The sequence below is a fragment of the Eubalaena glacialis genome, chromosome 16 (genome assembly GCF_028564815.1).
Source record: "Eubalaena glacialis isolate mEubGla1 chromosome 16, mEubGla1.1.hap2.+ XY, whole genome shotgun sequence".
NCBI lineage: Eukaryota > Metazoa > Chordata > Mammalia > Artiodactyla > Balaenidae > Eubalaena > Eubalaena glacialis.
The window spans coordinates 25,880,753-25,902,701 of record NC_083731.1 but is presented as its reverse complement, the minus strand read 5'-3'; positions in this window follow the sequence as shown (position 1 = coordinate 25,902,701).

The window sequence follows — 21,949 nt, the reverse complement described above, 5'->3', positions numbered from 1 at the left end:
TGTTAAAAAAAAAAGAAGAAAATTAAACAAGATTCCAGTCTTAACAACTTTAAGGAAAGAATATCAATTTTTAAAAAGTGCAATTTAGGGCTTCCCTGGTGGCGCAGTGGTTGAGAATCTGCCTGCCAATGCAGGGGACACGGGTTCGAGCCCTGGTCTGGGAAGATCCCACATGCCGCGGAGCAACTGGGCCCGTGAGCCACAACTACTGAGCCTGCGCGTCTGGAGCCTGTGCTCCACAACAAGAGAGGCCGCGATAGTGAGAGGCCCGCGCACCGCGATGAAGAGTGGCTCCCGCTTGCCACGACTAGAGAAAGCCCTCGCACAGAAACGAAGACCCAACACAGCCAAAAATAAATATAAATAAATAAATAAAATTAAAAAAAAAAAAAGTGCAATTTATTATGACAGATGGTAAGAAAAAGTCACATTCTAAATGCTACAGAAGCATAAGAAGGATCACATAAGTAGAGAGGGCTCAGAGATGTCTTCTTGAGGTAATTCTGTGATGGATATTGTAGCACCAGTAAATATTGATTAATAGGGAAAAGAGATATATAAGACAGAAACCTAGAATGAACTAGGACATGGGATCATAAGAGTGAAATTTATACAAGGCCATAAGCAGTTTGGTATTACTGGGTTGAAAATTATTAAGCAACTAATGATGGAAGATGATGTCAGTTTTTGAAGTTCTCGTGTGCCATTGCAAGCAGGATGCACTTTGGTGAAATATGGAGAGACATATAAGGGATTTAACCAACTAAAAATATCATAACATTTGACTTGCTAAGGCTATCCGAAATGTGAAAGGCAGATGAGTTTTAAAGGGTTAAAAGTAATCTCAAGATTAATAGACTATTTCACAGTAATATATGATGCAGGTTTTGATTAGTAGAGAAGAGATATTAGCCATCAGTATGCAAAGGCAGAAAAAGAGTCAAGTAATATTAAGGCCATAAAATAAATTAAAAACTTATTAAGAAGGTAAGGAGTAGTTGTTATGGTAAAGAGTCACTGAAGGAAAATGAACTGTCTTGGTAACTCCAAAGTTGGAGACTTGGATGACCGGATACCTGATGGATGCTTTACCGATGATGACTGTTAAGCATTCTAAAGGAAGAGGTGATTCTTTTCATTTAGGTGTTTTTGTGGGGTCAAATGAGTGAAGGTGAAGACATATTTGTAAAGCACTCAATGGTAACTGTCAAGAAGTCATGAGCATTAACAATGGTAGTCATAACAATGAAAAATATGCACATCCAAGGAGAGTGTGCAAAAGGAGAAGGACAGAGTCATGAGCTATCTCTGAGGCACAACAGTGCTGAGGGAGGGGTGGAAGAAAGCTGCTACCCTCTTTCTAATGTGTCATTCTTTAATTACTTTCGTGGAAATTTCTAGAAACAATAGCAGTGGTTAGTTGGAAGAAACATTTCTACTTATTCCATTGAATATAGTAATAATTCATGGAGTTAAGGTATGTACTTATTAAAAATGATTAATCTTCTCCAGGTTCATAGAGAAATTTTTTATTTTGAGTATTAGAACTACAAAATTTGGAAATATAAAAATACCTTATTCCACACTTAGCTAGATTCTAACTTTTGCAGAAAGTCTGAAGGCCAAAAAAGATGTAGAAATATATGCAATGTATGCATAAGGGAGAAAAATTAATGATCCAAATCTTGGAAATATAAGTTATGAATAAAGCTTAAAGGAATGATAATTAGGTAGCTTGAGAGAAGACTGCTGGCAGGTGACCTAATAACTTGTATTCTGTATAAAAAGGGTCATTATATTTTAAAAAATGAATACTTATTGAAGTGAGAGCCAAAGCAGCTGTATTTAATTATAGCAAGATACATGTGGGTTTCAATGAATGAAACCATTTTAGCATTTGGAATAATTACTATTAAAAATGAATCATTGGAAGTCTTTTTTTCTCTTTGAAGATTTAGTATAATACTGATTTGTGATAGGTGATACCCAGTCTACTTTTGGAAATAATATGGAGCGTTAAGGAAAATTTAAAATATGCAGTTTAGAAAGAGCTTGTGTAAGTTGAAGTTAATACTGAAGTTATTATGGAATTAACTGGTATATTTCAAAAGCAACTCTGATCTCCATGGTATGGCAATTATAATAATGAAATTTTTATTAGTAAGGTAATAAGAATAGTTTATGTGTAAATCTAAATATGTGTATATTTAAATTATAAACAATATTTTTAGGGTAAATTTATAGATACCATTAACCTAACAACCCATTCCTGGAAATTTATGTCTTATAAATACAATCACAGGAATGTAAAAATATCCATGTAAGGGTTTTACTGCCTCACTATTTACAGTGGCAAAAAGTTCCAAACAAAATGAATGACTATCAGTAGAAAGATTTATGAAATTATTTTACATACTGATTAATAAACATCCAATCAAAATGATAAATTCGAAATGTATCAGGAAAATTTGCAGAAGTTATTGTTGAGTGAGGGAAGCAAATTCAGAAATGTGCATGTGTAATAATTACACTGGAGTAAAAATAATCTTCTGATCATGCATAGAAATATGCATACATATATATTTGCAATTAATTATATGAACACAGAAAATACATAGGGATTATTCCTTGTCAAGATGAATTGGTGGGATGAAGAACTGGGAAGAGACTGGGAGTGAGAAGCCAGGATTTTTTTAAAAAGATAAAAAATTGTTATGATTGCCAAATCATAGATAGACAATTCTGTTATCTGGGAATAAAGATAGTTTATTTCTTCCTTTTCAATATGTATAATTTGTATTTCTTTTTCTTGTCTCATTGCACTAGCTAGTACTTCCAGCATGACATTGTTTAGGAGTGGGGAGAGGACATTTTATCTTGTTCCAGACCTTACAGTGGAAACATCTAGTTTTTTGTTGATAAGGAAGATGTTATTTGTAAGATTTTTGTATTTTTGTAGATGTATTTTATCAAGTTCAGGAAGTTTTTAATCTCTTCTTACTTTGCTGGGAGTTTTCTTATTTTTGTTTGCTTATTTTTGTCATGAATAGGTATCAGATTTTAAAAATTATTTGTGTTATCAATTGATATTATTATACCATCTTTATTGTGCTGGTAGAGTGTATTATATTGATTTTTTAAATGTTAAATCAGCCTTGCATACATGGAATAAATTCCATTTGTCATAGTGTACAATTTTTTAATATATTGTTGGATTAAGTTTACTAAAAATTGTTGAGGGCTTTTACATGTACGTTCATGAGTAATATTGCATTGTAGTTTTCCCTTTTAAAAAATTTCTTTATTTGGTTTTGGTGTTATGGTAATGCTAGGAAGTATTCCCTCTGCTTCTATTTTCTCGATGAGATTGTGGATAATTGGAAGTATAGCTTGCTTTAATATTTGGTAGAATTCACTGGTGAAACTATCTGGGTCTGAGGTCTTCATTGTGGGAAATTAGTAATTATTGATTCAATTTCTTAAGTTATTATATACTTGTTCCAGTGATCCATTCTCCTTGTGTGAATTTGGTAGTTTATGGCTTTTAAGGAATTGGTCCATTTTAATCTTTATTATCAAATTTATGGGCATATGGATTTTCCTAGTATTATTCTATCTTCCTTTTTATGTCCATGGAATGAATAAAATGATACTTCATTCATTCATGATATTAATAATTTATGTCTCATTTATTTTTATTGGTTAGCTGTCTACAGATTTCTTTTTATTTTTTAAATTTATTTTATTGAAGTACAGTTGATTTACAATGTTGTGTTAATTTTGATTTCTTATTTTTATTGTCTTTTCAAAGAATCAGATTTAGTTTCATTGATGTTCTCTAATTTTTCCCATTTTATATATGTAATTTCATTCAGAGTTAGCTGGCCACTAAAGAGGACATTTATTACTGATGAAACAATACCTCTTATGCTTTATAATATAGAGAATCTCTGACCATTAAAATAATATAATAATAATATTTTGGTGGTAAAACTTAAATTTTCCTGTAGACTATTTTTAGTAATAATAATAAGCTTCTTATCTTGTATTTTAATTTTTTATTATGGAAAATTTAAAATATACACATAGGGAAGGAAAAATTATAATGAATCATGTAAATATTACCCACTTATAACAATTATCAATATTTTGCCAATTTTGTTTCAATCATTCCTCTTAAACCTTCCTTTATATGATGTTTTAAAGTCAATACCACAGCAATCATTTTATCATACCAAAACATTTACTACTAATAATAACACTAATAATTAAAAACTAATCACAGCTATAATTGAAATGTGTTCAAGTTGCCAGGGTAGTTTTTTGCAAAAATGACTTTATACTGAGCTGTAAAACTTACTTGGAAAGCCTGTACCTTAATATGTACATAAATATCTGGATCACCCAATAGCTACATAGCAGCTAAAATACAGTGAGAAAGATTGTAATAATGTGCATAGTAATTAAGACGTGTTTGAAAATTTATTGTTCATTTTCAAAGTGTTATACTCCTGATACTTTTCAGATTATTTGAAAATAATACAAATAAAATTTCAATGTACAGATAAAAATAATTTATACCTAAAAATGCAATTTGTCTAAAAATACCAAGTAAGAAATTTTTGTGGTATTTATTCCTATTATTATTATTTTATTTATTGTGCAATTAAAAAACAAAATTTTACTTGAGTTTCAATGACTTTGAGAAAACTTTTTTTGAAAGTTACTGAAGATATGAGAAAAGCTCACTGGAATTTTCATTATTATTTACATAAGAGGCAACACATTTATCCTCTTACCCATGCCTTGAAGAAAGAAGAAAAAAATCTTTTAAAAAATATAGTTTATGGATTCACACCTGTAAATTCTGTGCCCAAATGGAAAGAAAAGCAAAATTGGGAAACTGGCTAATTCAAAAACTGATAGTCTAGACTTTCTGACCCCAGGTATTGTGCACAGCATTATGACCTTCAGTGTTGTGAGATACTTTTTTCCTCTTTCCTCTTTCATTTTTCTGTATAATTCAGAAGTTACTGTTAATCTAAGTCACTGAGATGCTGGGGTTAGTGAAAAAAATGTTCAGATGAAAGATGATAATTAGTTTGGGAGGTTGAGCTTAACTTTTTAAGGATACAGTGTCACTACTCAGAAACACAGTTTTTGGCACAGAATGGAAGGGAAATACGTCCTTCAGGAAACTTGCGACTAATGGGAAATCTTTCTGCTCTGCACATTCTAATGCACTGGACAGAATTCCTCAAACAGATGTCTTTTTTGTTAAGTATTAATGTCATTTTCTTCACATCTGTGCTAACTTTGAGGATTAAACTGATTAGGACATTTTATCAATACGTACAGCAAAATCAAATCAGGTTTCTCTCTATTTTCTTAGCTCCATGCCCATATGTAATAAAGCCACAAAAATAAAATTAAATAATAACAAAAAAAACCCCAAACATGTACTTTTAAAAGGTATGTTTGGAGAAATTCTCCTTTATCTCTCTAATCTAATGACGACAGGTTTTGTGATGATTTCTGCTTCTTCATCATATTAGACATACATATGCATGTGTTTGCCCTTCAGTACAAAATCCCCACTGAGAGGCAGTTTCCATGATCTAGACTTGAGATAAAGGAAAGTAGCAAATGGGACAATTTGCTCTTGGAGTCAGCTCAGTTTTACAATATTACCTTACTAATTACAAAAAGAAAAGAAAAAAGAAAAAGACTTTATGTGAATATTGCAAATGGTTAAAATCTTCAAATGAGGAGAAGTGGATATTTCTGAGCCATCAAAGCATAAGTATTTTGGGGTTAATTTTTTCAGTTTTTTAGAGCTCCATGCTTTTAGCAATTTATAGATGCAGAATACACAGACACACACACACACACACACACACACACACACACACACACACACACCCTACACCCTCAAGGCCACAAAGCCAAATAATATACACATTATCTATTCTTTCTTCTGCCTGGAAAAAAAAACTAATTCCTCTAACTAGGGCTCCACTGCCATATGAGAACTGGAATGTGTTATTGTCCTTCTGTGCACTTCCATTTTCCTTAAGAAACATCAGGATGGTAGAGTGATGTAATAGATCTCCCTAGTCCTTCCTTCTTCTGGGTGTTGTCTATAGGATTTATGCCTAATTTAACCATGGGTACTAGGTTGGTTATGTTGGTGTGAAGCAATTATTCATTATCAGAAAATATTTATGGTCAATATCTCCTTCTTTGCAAACGTACATTTACACTTATCTTTCTATATATTCATTTATATATCTATCCTGTTTCTCTATATCATCTTTTTCCATTCTCTAGAAATCTGAATAAAAATTCCTTAAAATATCTTATTCTATTTTCAATACTTCTTAGAATCTGTTTCAAATTTTTGCTCTTCATGAAAATTTGTATTGAATTTTGTGTAAATTTTCATATCCATTTTCAGTTTACTAATTCTCTTTAATCTTTGTTTAAGATTCTGTTCAAGCTGTTCAGTGGATTTGTAATTTCAAATTTTTATTTTATTTTCTAAAAAAATTCTTTTTTCTTTTACTTGCATCAATCATTTTAAACACTATTTGTTCTTCTATATTTTAATCTACCTTTTATTTCACTAAATATGTTATACAAGGATTTAAAATCTGTATTTCATAATTCCAAATTATATACACACATATATACATATATGTATATACATTGTTATATTAAAAATGAAACACTTGCTGCTCTTCTAATATTACTTATTAATATTACTGATTTTTAAAGTTATATCTACAGCCTAATTATGGTTCTATTCACTATCATTGATGTAATATGTAATGTAATATAATGTAATACAATGACAGTAATATGTACTGTCATGATGTTTAGAATTTGTTCTGAAAAGACCTTCAGTGAGACTTTTAATTTTGTTTTCCCTATCACTTCTTCCCTGATTACCTAATCCTCTTTACCCAGTTCTCTAGCCTAAGACTTAGTTTTATAATTTTGGTTCAGGATTCTTGCCCCATGCAAATGTTAGTGTAATAATAGAATATTTAAAAAGCCATTCTTATTTCCTTAGAATTGTTGAATAAGTCCAAGTATTGATGACACGGGAGTATTAAGTGGCCCAAATTCTAAAGAGAGCCACCTCTAATTGAGGCCAAATACTTTGACTTTACTCACAGGCAGACTTACTGGATGGTGCATGATTTCACCTCCACCTCTTTCCTATGCAGAAAGGCCACTGGGAAAGAGAGAGGATGTTTTGGATTTGCTGCATAATGGGAATGCTGTGTATGTGTTTACTGACATTTCTGTCAGCCTATTCTAATGCTTGCATTGGAATGGTGGGAATTCCTCTGGAGAGATTGATATGTCTCCCACAAAACATGGGGAAATATGCACCCATTTTTAGACCCAAGAGAAGAATTTATGATAGCATGCTTGAAAAGAAATTTAATGGAGTATACTTGGGGAAAAGATGGATGCAACTTCCACCTTATGCTAGTACTATGATCCTTAGGTGGATATAGAAGAGTCCTTCATTTCTTTCCACTCTATGTGGAGAACTATCGAAATTACTGAAAAACTACTAAGCCAGACACCACTTGGAGTGGAATTTGCTATGTAAGTTGGTTTAGCAACAGGAATAACCATGATCATATATTACCAGATCAAACCAGGAACATATCAGGGGAATCTCCTCACTGCAAACATAGTGTCAAGCAACACAAGACGACCTTGTCTTCCCTCTTTGTACTCCCTTTTCCAGCCTTGGAATACCTAATCTCAAAGGAGTGAGAACACAGAGGAGGTAAGATCAGTTTATATTTCTCTCCCAGGTCCAAGTTCCCCAAGTTACAATAAGTCTACTGTGATGAGGGTGGGAGAATTTCTGATTTGGACATGATTTGGGATTTTAAATGTTCTAGACAGATTGTAATTTATTAATAACATAATAATTATTATTTTTCATATATAGAGAGATATATTGATAAGATAAAAAACAGCCCAAACCTGGTTAAAACAACCAGAGGAGAGCTAAGCTCAAATCTACTGAGGAAAACCCCATGCTGACGGTCTCCAAGAGTTTATCTTGTCAGATTCCTACTGCTTTCCAAAGTGAGTTTGCCTCTCCACGGATCTTTTTAAAATTAAAATAAATTAAATTAAATTTTATGCCTGAAAACCTTTCATGTTTCTGACCTTTGTACTTTTAAAATTGACCGAGATTGGCCTCATGAATGTCTATTTAGGATTAGAGAAATTTACTAACTTTCCAAGGCCAATATAACACCAAAAACGGTATATTTATTCTATTTCTATTATTAAGATAAAAATCAAGTCCTGCTTTCAGTATTAAATATAGTCCAGTTTTTCCTCATTTGCCAAATAGTAAAATGTGGTAAAGATAGCAAAGTGAAGAGATGAAAAGCCTCAACATTAAGTAGTATTTACAGAGATCCAGGAACATAAACAAGATGTCCTAGAAGACAGAGAGAAGAACTTTTAATTGTGATCATGAAATGGAAAAATTTCCTGGAAAAATAGCATTACAGCTTAGCCTTAGAGAAGGAGTTTCTTTTAAATAAACTTTTTATTTTGGAGTAATAGTAGATTGACATAAAAGTTGCCAAGATAGTACAGGGGACTAAATCAAGAAATATGAAGCATAGAGTACTAAGTACATGATGATGCTGAGGGACAGGTAATAATCAAGCATTCCTTCATCAATTCCTTCAGCAAGTATCTATTGAGCTCCTACCTTATGGCCAACTTTATAGACTCTTGGTGACTATCAGTGAACAAGAGATAGAAAGTATCCCTGACATCACGGAAATTATATTTTAAAGATAAACACAATCAACATAATAGAAATCAGTATGATATCTGAAAGTAATAAGAAGTACAGAAACAAAAACCAAGGACAAGTAAATGCTGATAAGGTTAAAAAGTGTCAGGAGGAGAAGAATTTGTGTCAAGAAAGATAAATGACTCTTTCAAGAGGATTTATTGCAATGGGGAGCAAAGTAATGAAAATTTTAAAAAAGTTTAAAAAGGAAGCGCAGTCAACAGAAAGCCTTCTTTTCAGTAAAATATGAAAAAGAAAACCATGCTTTTGTACTGATGGGAGTGATCAAGTGAATAATAAAATATAGGAGAGTAAGTAGGGAAAACTGTCAGAGCAATGTTTTTGAATCAGTTAGAGTGTATGATATGTAATGCAACAGTCAAATGAATCCAGTGTTTCAGACTCAATCAACTAGGTGAATCATGAGCTAAGATATATAGGAGGAAAAACAAGTCTGGAAAGGAAGAATGTATACTCACTTTTATACGTGTTGTGAGAAGCACATCCTTTAGCAAATGTTTACATATCTCTATACTTTTATCTGGGTCAAGGGTCCAAACAGAGGTCAAAATATAGCATATTAACTACTTAAGTTTACAACTTAAACTAACAAATAATTAAATAATATATATTTATCATCCTACCTTGACAACCATATCTCCACAATAGAAAAATAGAAAGACTATGCTGTAAGTTTTGGTTATATAACCAAAAGCTGGCAAAATTGTGAAGGCAAAAGGATTTTTTCCAACTTTATTGAGGTATAACAGACCTATAGCATTGTGTAAGTTTAAGGTATATAGTGTGATGATTTGACACACGTAAATATTATGATTATCACAATAAAGTAAGTTAACATATTCCATCACCTCACATAGTTACCATTTTTGTGCATGTGAATAGCCAGTTTTCTCAACACCATTTATTTATCTATTCCCCATTGAGTATTCTTGGGTCCCTTGTCATATATTAGCTTACTGTACATGCATGGTTTTATTTCTGGGCTCTCAATTCTATTCCATTGGCTTGTATGTCTGTTTTAATGCCTGTAACCTACTGTTTTAATTCCTATAGTTTCATAATGTATTCTGAAATATATATATATATATTTTGCCTTTGAAAATATCTGTTGAGTTAGTTATAATTAAGATTTATATTCAGAAATAAATCATTTAGTTTATATATCAGATTTGAACATTGTGATGGGACCACATGAAATATCCTCATTACAGAAATTGTTTTGATTTCATCTTAAAATTTTCTATCACATAAATTGTGATTTTACAATCTTAAAGCAATATTTATATCTACATAGTATCCCTTATATTTACCTTCTGTAAATTTTAAATGTTAATTAATATGACCAAAAAAACCCCACCAAATTAGCAGTGTGTTGCTCAATTTAAACATTTTTCTTCTCAGCTTATTCAAATATTTTGCCAATGTTTAAAGATGTTACCTTGATGTATAATGATCAAAATATAGACATTACATTGTAGATTATTTAAAATTTATTTTCTCCTTCACCATCATTTTTGTTTCCTTGTTTTAATTTTTTTAAGTTTTATTGGAATAAAACATTGGTCAAATTTTGTATGTAGCTCTTAGCTTCAAGAAAAATATAATTTTTAAATGTTTTTAAAATATTTTTTTAATTCTTTAAAATGAAAATGGCCAAATTAGATCAGCTATTTTAAGCTATTGCAAATTATTAGTAAATGTATATTTAGTTATATGTATATTTATATATATATAAATATTTCAAATATATATTCTGAATCTACATCACAGTTACTTCATTGTGGTTATTGCAAATCCAAAACAAGTATATTTGAAATTCTTATGATTATTTCTTCATATGAAGGGCATCTTTATTTTTCTTAAAATTCTTTGGTTTACCTAGCATCTGTTTAAAGTAAATGTTACTGCATCGACAGTACTTAATCAGCATCCTCACTGAGTGTTTGAGAATGACTATAGGTTAAGATATAAAGTGACCTTAAAGATATTATAATTATGGACAAGTTCAGAAAATATCCTATGTAATCTTTGAATTGATGTAAAAACTATGATGACTATTTGTTGATTCTGTGTTTCATAGTGACAAATATAAACTATTGCTGCCAAGTAAAAATAAAAAATCATGCTGGACATTTAGCCAAAATTTGGCTGCTGCTAAAAATCTCATTTTTTCACAGCTATCTCTCTGACAGCCCAAAGACAATCTTTCTAATTTAATGAAATAACACCAAAAATCTAGTTATTTATTTGAAAAACAAGTAAATACATTGTACTACATATTTATTGAATATAAATTATTCACAATTCTAGTATTTAATATAGTTCAATTGTCAGAGAAAATAACTGGTATCACTCTTCACATATACTCTACTTATCTAGCTAACTAGCTAGCTATACTGATATTAATTATTTAATATTCCAAAATCTTTCTCAGCCATGATTTCAATGGTTATACATGTCATGCTAATTGAATGTCCCTGGAACCGAGATGCGGAACATATAAGGAAGCAATAAAATTGATGCTTGGCACTATTGGAGAACAATACTTTGTTATGTAAGAATCATATAATTCATGCAGTCTAAGAGGAAAGATTTGAAAAGGTAAATGAAGCATCTTTTTACTTATGCCAATTAAATTCTCCTTGAACTCTGAAGCAGTATCTCTCTCCAGTATTGGCCGTGGCACACCCTGATTTTCTTCACCACATTCTTAAGCAGTCAACATTGTTTCTAGGACTTAGGACAAGCAATATAAAGAAATATTTTGTTCTCTTTACTCCTGACTCTATGTGGTGTGTGTGTGTGTGTGTGTGTGTGTGTGTGTGTGTGTGTGTGTGTGGTAGGTGGTTCCTAATTACTTTGGGGCCCATGTCAGCAGATGCTCTTGCCATAGTCTCAGGGAAGTAATGAATGGAAGGGAGTGGACTGGAAATTAAAATATCAGAAATTTAGCACATGCAACTGAAACCACTGGAACTCATGTCATTACACATGAAGAGTGAGAAGAGAGTCTAGGATTAAGTTTTGAGGGGAAAAACATACTAGATTTGGGTAGGAAATAAGAATCCAAAACAAATTATATATAAAAAAAAAAAAAACCCAGGGAAGCAGAAGGAAAGAGTATCTGGGATCACAAAATATAGAACAGGAGAATTTCAATGAGCTAAACAAAATAAATGCTGCAGAAAGGTCAAATAAGATAAAGTCTTGAAATAATTTTATGATGGTGAAGGTGCTGTTAATTGTCTACCTGATAACATTTGCCCACCTTTTTCTTTGCCAAGGGAATCTCAGTTTGAGGATGTAAAGAAAAATCTGAATCCTGTTCTTCTCCACTGAAGCAATATATGACCATATAACTCATCTCTGGTCAATGAGATATAAGGGAAAATTGTCTGGGGAGTTTTCACAGAAGAGGTTTTGCATTCTTGAATAAAGGAATAATACGTAGAGTTTAACCCTTTCTGGAGTTGGATACCCAGAACTGTGGCAGCCAGCATTTGGTCTGGAGAAACAAGCCAAGATACTGACAGAGCCCTGCTCTGACACTGTTGTTACTTCCCTTATAACAGAAGTTACCTGCCTTCAGACTCCTTGTTAAGTGGGGGTAAAGACTGTGGAGAAGAAGTAGAAAATAAAAAGAATAAAATTAAAAGAATAAAATAAAATAAATAATAATTAGTACAAACTTCAGTGAGTCATGTTTTTTTAACAGATGAAAACATCTTAAATGTAACATGGATTAATAATTAGAATTGAAGAGATCAGTAATCCTGGAGAAGTAAGACTGCAAAACATTTTGTGGTGGATTGAAAAATGAATTGGAGGATAGAATAGGAGAGAATGAGGTTTAGACCTGTGCAATATCCTTTGCTTCAGAAACTTGGACAACAGCTAAATGGATGCATGAGCTTGAAGGAAGATATTATTTTTATTTGTTGGCTTTATACTTTTTTAAATGACATTTTTTTAAATCAGATTTTGTAATCAAATAGATTTGGATTTAGATCCTGATTCCACAACTTCCAATAAGAAATTGGAAGCCCCTTAAGGGCTTTAAGCAAGCCCCTTAAATTTAAGCAAGCCCCTTAAATTCACTAAGCATAAGTTTCGTAATCTTTTAAAAAGAAGTTCTGATAAATTCAATATTTTTCTTCTATTGGATTGACAGAAAAAAACAGAAGCAGAGTCAGTGCTAGTTAATTCATATTTCTAGGCTCTTTCAACCAAATCACCCTGCTCTTGAATTTAATACTACTCTTCCTTGACAATGACTAATATGATGATTATTGATTGGTACAGATGACTCAGTTAACTCTCGAAAAAAGTATGCATATCTGTTTCATAATAATAGACAACTTTAAAAGGTATAAATAATGAATCACTGGGAGAAAGAAGTTACTAGAAGTTTAAACATTTATAGATAATAAAATGGATCAAAAATGTGATAAATTAAAGCAATAGAGAGCATATTTATTTCTTAACTGTCAATTATTTTAATGACTAATGTATTTTTCATAAGGAATGTTATGGTGATAAAAGATTCTTAAGTGAGCAATTTTCAAAAATCTGGCTGATGTCATTTTGTTTTCTGCATTAGTCACATACAAATTATTACCTGAAAACAAAATAAGAATTCAAATAATTACTAAGGATCGAACAGTGCCATGTTAATTAATGGAAAATATGGTTTTCAAAAACTCAAGCAAGATTACAGAGTGATTTCTAAGCACACATAAACATATGCATTTTTAGTCATGCAATGTAATTCTGTATATTCCTGCAAATGATTCTGACTTAATTAAGGAAGGGTCAAAAATATATTTATTAAAGATGTACTTTGGCAACATAAAAGACACTTAATATCCTAGTACAGAGTCACAATAATCCTAAGAAAATTTCCATTTTATAGAAGAAAAAAATGAAATTCAGTAGATAATGATAATTAGCCAAGGCTTTAACATCTAATGAGTGGTGACTACAAATCTATTTGCCTCTCTATCTTGCTGCCTCCAATAAAATTTAAATTCATTTTTTAACATGTTAAATTTTATATAATAATATTTTATTCATACTAGAATGCTTCCTTCTGAAAAGAAAACATTTATCATTGTAAAAGAAAATCACTCATATATATATATATATATATATATATATATATATATATATATTAGGTGAGCAAAATAAATGCCTATTTTTGTACAAATCAGAGTATAATTTATAACTTTTAAAGGTAGAAGATAAGTGATGTTAATATGTAGAGTTCAGATATCTGAAGACTCATCATTGAAAGGGATGCCCAATATTTTCATATATTTCATCTACATCCACATTCTATCATCTTTATCTTTTTTCATGAATGTAGTATAATATAATACCTGAAACATTGACAAATATCAATAATATTTCCAGTGTTATTAAAAGATGACAGATTTGTTCTCTTTTTGGAAATAGAGAAAAGTTCATACCAAACTATCTCTTCTGTTGACAACACTTATAAACTCTAAGGTAAATATAAATTAAACAAATGTTTGAAGGCATAAGGAAGTAAACAAAAACAAGTAGAAACTGGAGGGGTTATATCATTTAAAATGAGGAGAGAAAGCTAGGTGGACTCCACATTTAACTGTCATATTACCTCAGAGTACTACTCCCCAACTTACATGGAACACAGGACATAGAGTACAGGAGAAAAGATGCAGTGTCATTGGACTGAGGATTCAGAGGTTGGAATCCGAGCTTGAAAAGCTGCTGGGAATCGAAGGGGAGATTCCAGAAAGGAGGAAGCCACTCAAACCTGAAAATGTGTCAAACTCCATTCAAATAATTGGCTAACTTTTAAACCATACATTTACAAAGTGAGACTCCAAGGATTACAGCAGAAATCAACACATTGATGGCTCAAAGTGATATGCATAAATTAGTATCTTCCCAGTGCTGGTGAGACAGAGTTTGGATTTCAATTACTGCCAATTTAGAGGGCTTTGATGAACACTTTGGACTTATTATTGAAACTCCAAACAATCCAACTTTAAAAGTTAGAAACACATAACAGAACTAAGAGACATACCCTAGGCCTAGGGGCAAATTCCTAAGTATCTACTATGGGACAATGCCTAACACAAAGACCTCACAGCATCAAGGTGATATACTAGAAACTTGACAATCTGCCTGTACAAATCCAACACTTTTCAATCCAAGTAACAGAATCCAAAATTTTAACTACACATCCTATGAATATACACATTTTAAAAGTATATGATTTCCAAAGCATAGGAAATATGACTCATAATAAAAAAAGAAAAATAGTCTAGAAGTAGACCAAATAATGATATATATTAAAATTAACAATAAAATTATACTTTCAAATAATTGTTAAAAATATGTTTCAAATGTTTCAGATGAAGCTGAATATAATGGGTAAAGATTTGGGGAATTTCATGAGAGATATGGAAACTCTGTAAAAGAACTGAATGGAAACAAAACTGAAATAAATAAATAAATAAATAAATAAATAAATATATATATATATATATATATATTCTGAAAAATTTATTAGCTACTTTGTAGCAATAAAAACGTTCCTTGAATTTGAAAATAGATAATTAATAATAGCCAACCTGAAGACACATACATCAATAGAATCCCACAGAGAGAGAGGGAAAATAAAGATTTCTACAAAAATAAGCAGAACCTCTATGTGGAATTATATTAAGCCTAAATGTAGTTACGGTCTGCCCTCCATATCCACGGGTAATACAGATTTTGGTACCAGCAAGTGGGTGCTGTTGCAACAAATAACTGGACATGTGGATATGGCTTTGGAATTGGATAACAGGTAGGGACTGGAAGAGTTTTGAGGTGCTTGATAGAAAAAGCCTAGATTGCCTTGAAGAACTGTTGGCAGAAAAATGGATGGTAAAAGAGATTCTCGTGAAAACTAAGAAAGAAAAGAAGAGCACTGTAGAGAAAGCTTTTAGAGCATGCATGTTTCATCGTGAACAGAATGTTGCTATAAGTATGACTGTTAAACAAGCTTTTGGTGAGGTCTCAGAGGGAAATGAAAACATGTTATGGAAACTGGAGGAAAGGTAATTCTTGTCATAAAGTGGCAGAGAACTTGGCTGAATTGGCTAATTACACACACACACACACACACACACACACACACACACAGCTACATGTTATATTACATCCCCTCTTACTAAAGGACACATTTATGGTCAAGGAAATGCAACAATGGGCTTGAATCAATGCAATTCATTCAACAGTCTTACTACAACAACCATGAACTATAAGAAGGGAGCTTGAAACATGACAAAGAGGTTTTATGAAGCTCATGTGAAGCTCCATCAGAGAAAGACCACACCTTATGAATTTGAGGTTCTGTCCTACAGGATGAGATATATATCTTAAATTAAGGGATAATATAAGATGCTACCTTTTCCATAGTCAAGAAAATATCAATGATAGTACTAAAACTGAATTTTAGAGGAACACTTAAGGCCAAAGTCTTGGCCACTCTATCAGATGACTTACCAGCTGCTAAATTACTGTCTGAGGGAAAGTAGAAAATCAAACAAGTGGAAAAAGAAAAGAAGCTATAAAAACCAATATTGCCTAATTTGGCTATATGTTCCGATGCAGAAATGAGAAGTGAATTATCTATCTAGTTATTTATATTTTTCTTTAATTTCCCCTTCATTTTCCATTACCATGTCGTGCAATGCATGTTGTATTGCAGGTCTTCACTTTATAAATTATCTACAGTATATCTTATGTCTGAATGGGATTTTTTTTTTTTTTAATTGAAGTATAGCTGTGTTTTTTAAAATTAATTAATTAATTAATTAATTAAGTTTTGGCTGTGTTGGGTCTTCGTTTCTGTGCAAGGGCTTTCTCTAGTAGTGGCAAGCGGGGGCCACTCTTCATCGCGGTGCGCGGGCCTCTCACATTGCAGAGCACAGGCTCCAGACACGCAGGCTCAGTAGTTGTGGCTCATGGGCCTAGTTGCTCCGCGGCATGTGGGATCTTCCCAGATAAGGGCTCGAACCCATGTCCCCTGCATTGGCAGGCAGATTCTCAACCACTGCGCCACCAGGGAAGCCCTGAATGGGATTTTGACTGAATTAAGTGAGTAATAATTATCACTCAGGGTTGAAATGCTGAGTGCAATTTCATTACTTTGGAGAGTTCTATTTTTAATTAGATGATACTATTCTGAAGTTTAAATGTGGAAAATGTTTTGTGTGGATGTTGTTAGTAAAACACTTGGGTTGTGGTCGACTTGGTGGACAGTTTTTATAGTATCTGTTCCATTCTCTTACTAATGTTTCTCCCTGTAATTTAAAGCCTGGACAGGTTAAAAACTACATTTTCAAGACTACTTTGTAGTTAGGATCCTGGTGTGTTTGAAACTCAGACAATCAGATGCATTCATAAGATTTGGAAAGCAAACATGAGGCATGCTTTTGTTTCAACTCCCCTGCAGTGTTCATATTTTGGGAGTTTCAGAATCAGCATTAGTGGATGTCTCAATGTTCAGACATCTGTTTCATGAGTGTTGACAGGCGAGATTTGGTCCAACCGATGTGCTGATATCAGATCATAGCTAGTTATGCACTAACAGATTCTTTTTTTGGTGATTTTCATATTGTCAGGAACTCAGCTGAGCTTGGAGAGAGTGAGCTGAGCTATCATCAGGTGTCAGAGTAGCTGATTAAAGCCACAAGCCAGAAATGAAAGAGTTAAGCCTCTAACCACTTACTGAGATGATATAAGCAAGAGTCTAAAACCGGAGAAAGTGCTGACTCCCTCTGTTCCATTTTCCCCCATGGAATGGCACACAGATCGAGGACCAGATTAATCGGCACAGACATATGGGTCCTCTGCGTTTTGAGGGACCCCAGAACAAAAGACTGACAGTTTTATGGATCTAGGGTTGGGGTGATACAAGGAGGGAGGGCTAGGAGCATAAAAGTACTGGGTAGTGAGTCAGAGTGGGATAAACTGACTTCAAGCTTTCTCCCTTTTGTCTGACATAAGGAGGTCTCTACAGAGGTGTCTGAAGATGACCTTGGCTCCTGGTCTCATCTACAGAGACCTAGGAACAAAGCTGTCTAGGCTAGGAATGTAAATAGGAGAAAGAGCATGACTGGGCCCAGGGGCCCTGAGTCCTTGACTACAACTCTCCAGAGACTGCAATGCACTGGCTGTACACCAAGCCTGGTGTGGGTGGCAGCTTTCCATGAGGACTGTCAGGTGAAGCCTTTGTCATTGCCTATTGGTCAGGTCTGGATCATCACACACAGGTTTTTAACTAGGAACTGTCTATTTTACATATCTTAGCTTCTTACTTAGTACAGCACTTGGTGTGGATGTCATCTAGAGGCTTTCTAATTGGAGGAAAAAGAGCAGCATCTTTAAGAAAATTCTGTGACATGGCTCTGGGAATCACTCCTGAAAGCACAACTTTAAATAGGTTTGTTCAGCCACCCTGAAGACTATATCAACTATTTCTATTATATGCTATTATTTTTCTACTTTTAAGAATTAATATATTTTCTACAAAAGGCCTCAATTTTCTCTTCCCAAATATTATCATAAAAACCTGGTGCCTTAGCATCCCACAGAAAAGAATTAAGGCTCTTATGCTTGATAGTAAGTTCTAGTTGAGAAGGAAGTTAAGTGCTTTTCTCTGAATAGGCTGTTTTGCTTATTAGAACCCTTCATGATAAGATTGCATTTAAGAGTGACATTTAAGGGTGTCTGACTATCAAATAAAGGACTCGCTCTACTCTCTCATAGCAAGACCCAGAGTGAAAGAGGGAGCAGTATGTAAACTTGATAGTAAAAATGGGAATAACTGTCTACTACGATTGTGACTTTTAAAATTTATTTAGTGTTTTAATAAGTTAAATTATACAGTGAGCATTGTGATAAGTATACTACAGGGTGATATTAGTCTCAACACACTGGCTTACTTCATAAAAAGCCAGGATCCCCTCTGGCTTGAATTTTTTAGTGAAGTATCCTCTCCAGTGAAGGAACAGTTCACCTCTATCCAAATACCTACAGAAATGACTCTTCCTGAGTCAACTTATCTCCTCTACATTCATGCACTTCTCATTCCAAAGCCAAATCTATGTTATAAAAAAGCTGTTTATAAACTAGCTGTCTTTAGTTTCTTAAACTTTTAGTCCTATATAAAGTTGGAAAACATATTTTCACCCACTTCAAAAGTAGTTTTCCATATAACAGGGTTGAGCTTATGAGGTGGCATAATAGGTTTTTTAACTGGTATGATTTCAAGACACTGTGGAAAGGCCCTTCTGATTCCAAAATAACTCTTTCTTCTTTCACACATTTCTTGGAACCTATATAACATATTGATTTATGTGGGTGAGTTTTAGAGCATCAATGGTTTTCAAGAACTATCTAAATAAAGTCAAACACTTGTGTACTATTAGACTCTAACACACTTTTTCAACTGGTATTTGGAGCTAGGCCGTACCAAGCTCATCCAGATGAAGGAAAGCATTATGAAATGTGAAGCTGGTGTTAGCTGAGACATGGAGTTGAGAATTTTACCAGATTAGACTCAGGAAAATCCTGATACCAAGGCTCTCATAAACAACTCAGATTAAAAATTTTCCAGCTAAAAACATACTTAAACTTCTCAAGAGAAACTGTAAATTATACAATAACTCTGTCCTCACAATCCAAGACAAATTAAATTTGAATAAAATATGAAGCTATTTATCTCAGTGATAAGGAATGACTAAAGCACCAAGACCAATTCAAAATGCAAAGGGATAAAATTATGCTTGCTTCTAAACTAAAGACTCTGTTGTCAGATTCTGGTCATACTAGTAAGAGCATTTTAAGAAAGCATTATTTATCAAAATACATGACTTACTGTCAACGTGGATTTGGCTTTTAAAGTTATACAGACCCCCCCAAATGACCTTGTGATGTGACCATAAAGTACAGGGGAGATATTTTTAAATGAGTAAAACAAGGTCATGGAGGACACTACACATATCAGAACTTCATAGAGGATATATCTGAGGACATATTATTTGGCTGCCCAAGCAGCTCATGTCACTCTTTACTATTCCTAAAGTAAAGTGAGATGTAGATTTTTCTGATCTACCCATCTTCAAATGGTAATTATTATTGCAGTTATTCCTCTTTCTAACTGTTATTATACATTTTATGTATTCAGAATACATTACTTATTCACATAAAGTGATGTATCTGGAACTGGAAGAAAAGGTTAATATTCTCCAGTAGGAATGTTGGGTTCTTTTCTCTTGGGAGGGGATGAATAGGTTTTATTTATGTGAGAATGATGGTATGAATAGATGTATGAGATGGAGTAGAGTTATGGATATTGATTCGTCAATGAACGAACCACTTATCCTTAACACAAGCCATTCCCCTTTTGCAGAAGTTATGGTGTTTGGGTAGAATTAACCTCAGGGGCTGGAAGTGATCATGTGAATATAATAATTTTGTAAATGTTTTAATTTTTATTTTATTAAAGAGTATAATAATGTGGCCATAAATATGAAGTATGATACTTTCAATTACAAATAATAGAAAACCCACACCCAACTGGGTTTATCGAGCAAGGACATAGTGGACAATATATTTGAAAAAAAAAAATCACATAAAGTGCAATAGGTTGCAGCCTTTGAGCATGTCTGATCAAGGCTTAGAGGCCATTAGAGCTATGGTTCTATCTCTCAGTGATTCTTCCATTTGCCATCCTCCAAAGTCTCAGCCTGCTTTACTTTACAGGAACATTGCTACACCCTCTGCCATTCTTGGCGATGAAGCCATCATAAGAGACTGCAGAGAGGGCCACTGCTTGTCCAGTTATTCATCTCTGTTGTGAACTAAACGATAAAAAAAAAGTTCCCAGGTTTGGGGTTTTCTAAGGGAAAACAGAAGATAAGCACATTTAAAGGTTTTTAAATTAGGTAAATATTTCCAATCTTTTCATAATTTTACAACCATAATTCCTGATTTACCTCTGACTTGGTTAGTGAACACTACACTAGTATCCTCTTTTATTTTTCTCTTTCAGATAAGATACCGATGTCCGAGTTTAATTTTGTTTTGTTTTGTATTCTTATTACTTACTCAAAAGTGCACACATAAATCCCATTTTTCATGTGTTGTACATTTCCAAGTTAATAGGGTGTCAGGGAAAAATAGGGTAGAGCAGTAAGTCTCCAACTATTTCAAGGAGCATTCCATGTTTTTAATAATCTCCGTACTACATGGCAATCATTTAACAAATGTATGCATCATTAATCAATCAGTTATAAAATATTTGTTGAACATTTAGTATGTTCCAAACTCTAGACTTTGCACTAAGGCTATAGTGTGCAATGTGACAGAGCAGGTATCTACTTATACAGGACATGGAAGCCTTTCCTTTAGATGTGTTTTATAATATGATTTCATTCACCAGAAGAAATCAAGTGTCTCTTTATCAAACACAGGCATTCTACCATTCTCTCAAGAAAGTGACTTGCTGGATATTTACTACAATCATTACTTTACTTGTGAAGATTAGGCAAATAAATGTAATTTGAGTATTTGGAGAGAAAAACTGAAGTATCTCCAGAAGTAATTTCTCCTACTCCCAGCGAGCGAAAAGAAAGTTGAAATCAATCAGAAGGTATTATCATTGATCTGTGTTCTAATGTTCTTTTGTTACCATGTTTATCTCTATTCATGCTAGTAAATAAAAATAAGCATATTAGACAACTAATTACAAAATACAGTCACCTAAAGAGACTGAAACAACAAATACTGTGTTTTTAGCACATATATATTATACAGCTTTAGACATTACATTTAAGCATGTCCTTGGTAAATTGAAGTATTCCCAGAAAAATTGGTACTAGGATTTACAGATGATTGTATTTATGATTACATGAATGTTTCTGTTAATTTAATTTTGAACTATTCAAGTTTTCTCTATGAGATTTGTTGAATAAAGTACACAGATAATTGCCTATTGAAAGTTGTATTAATTCGTAAATCACAAATATCTAGATTCTA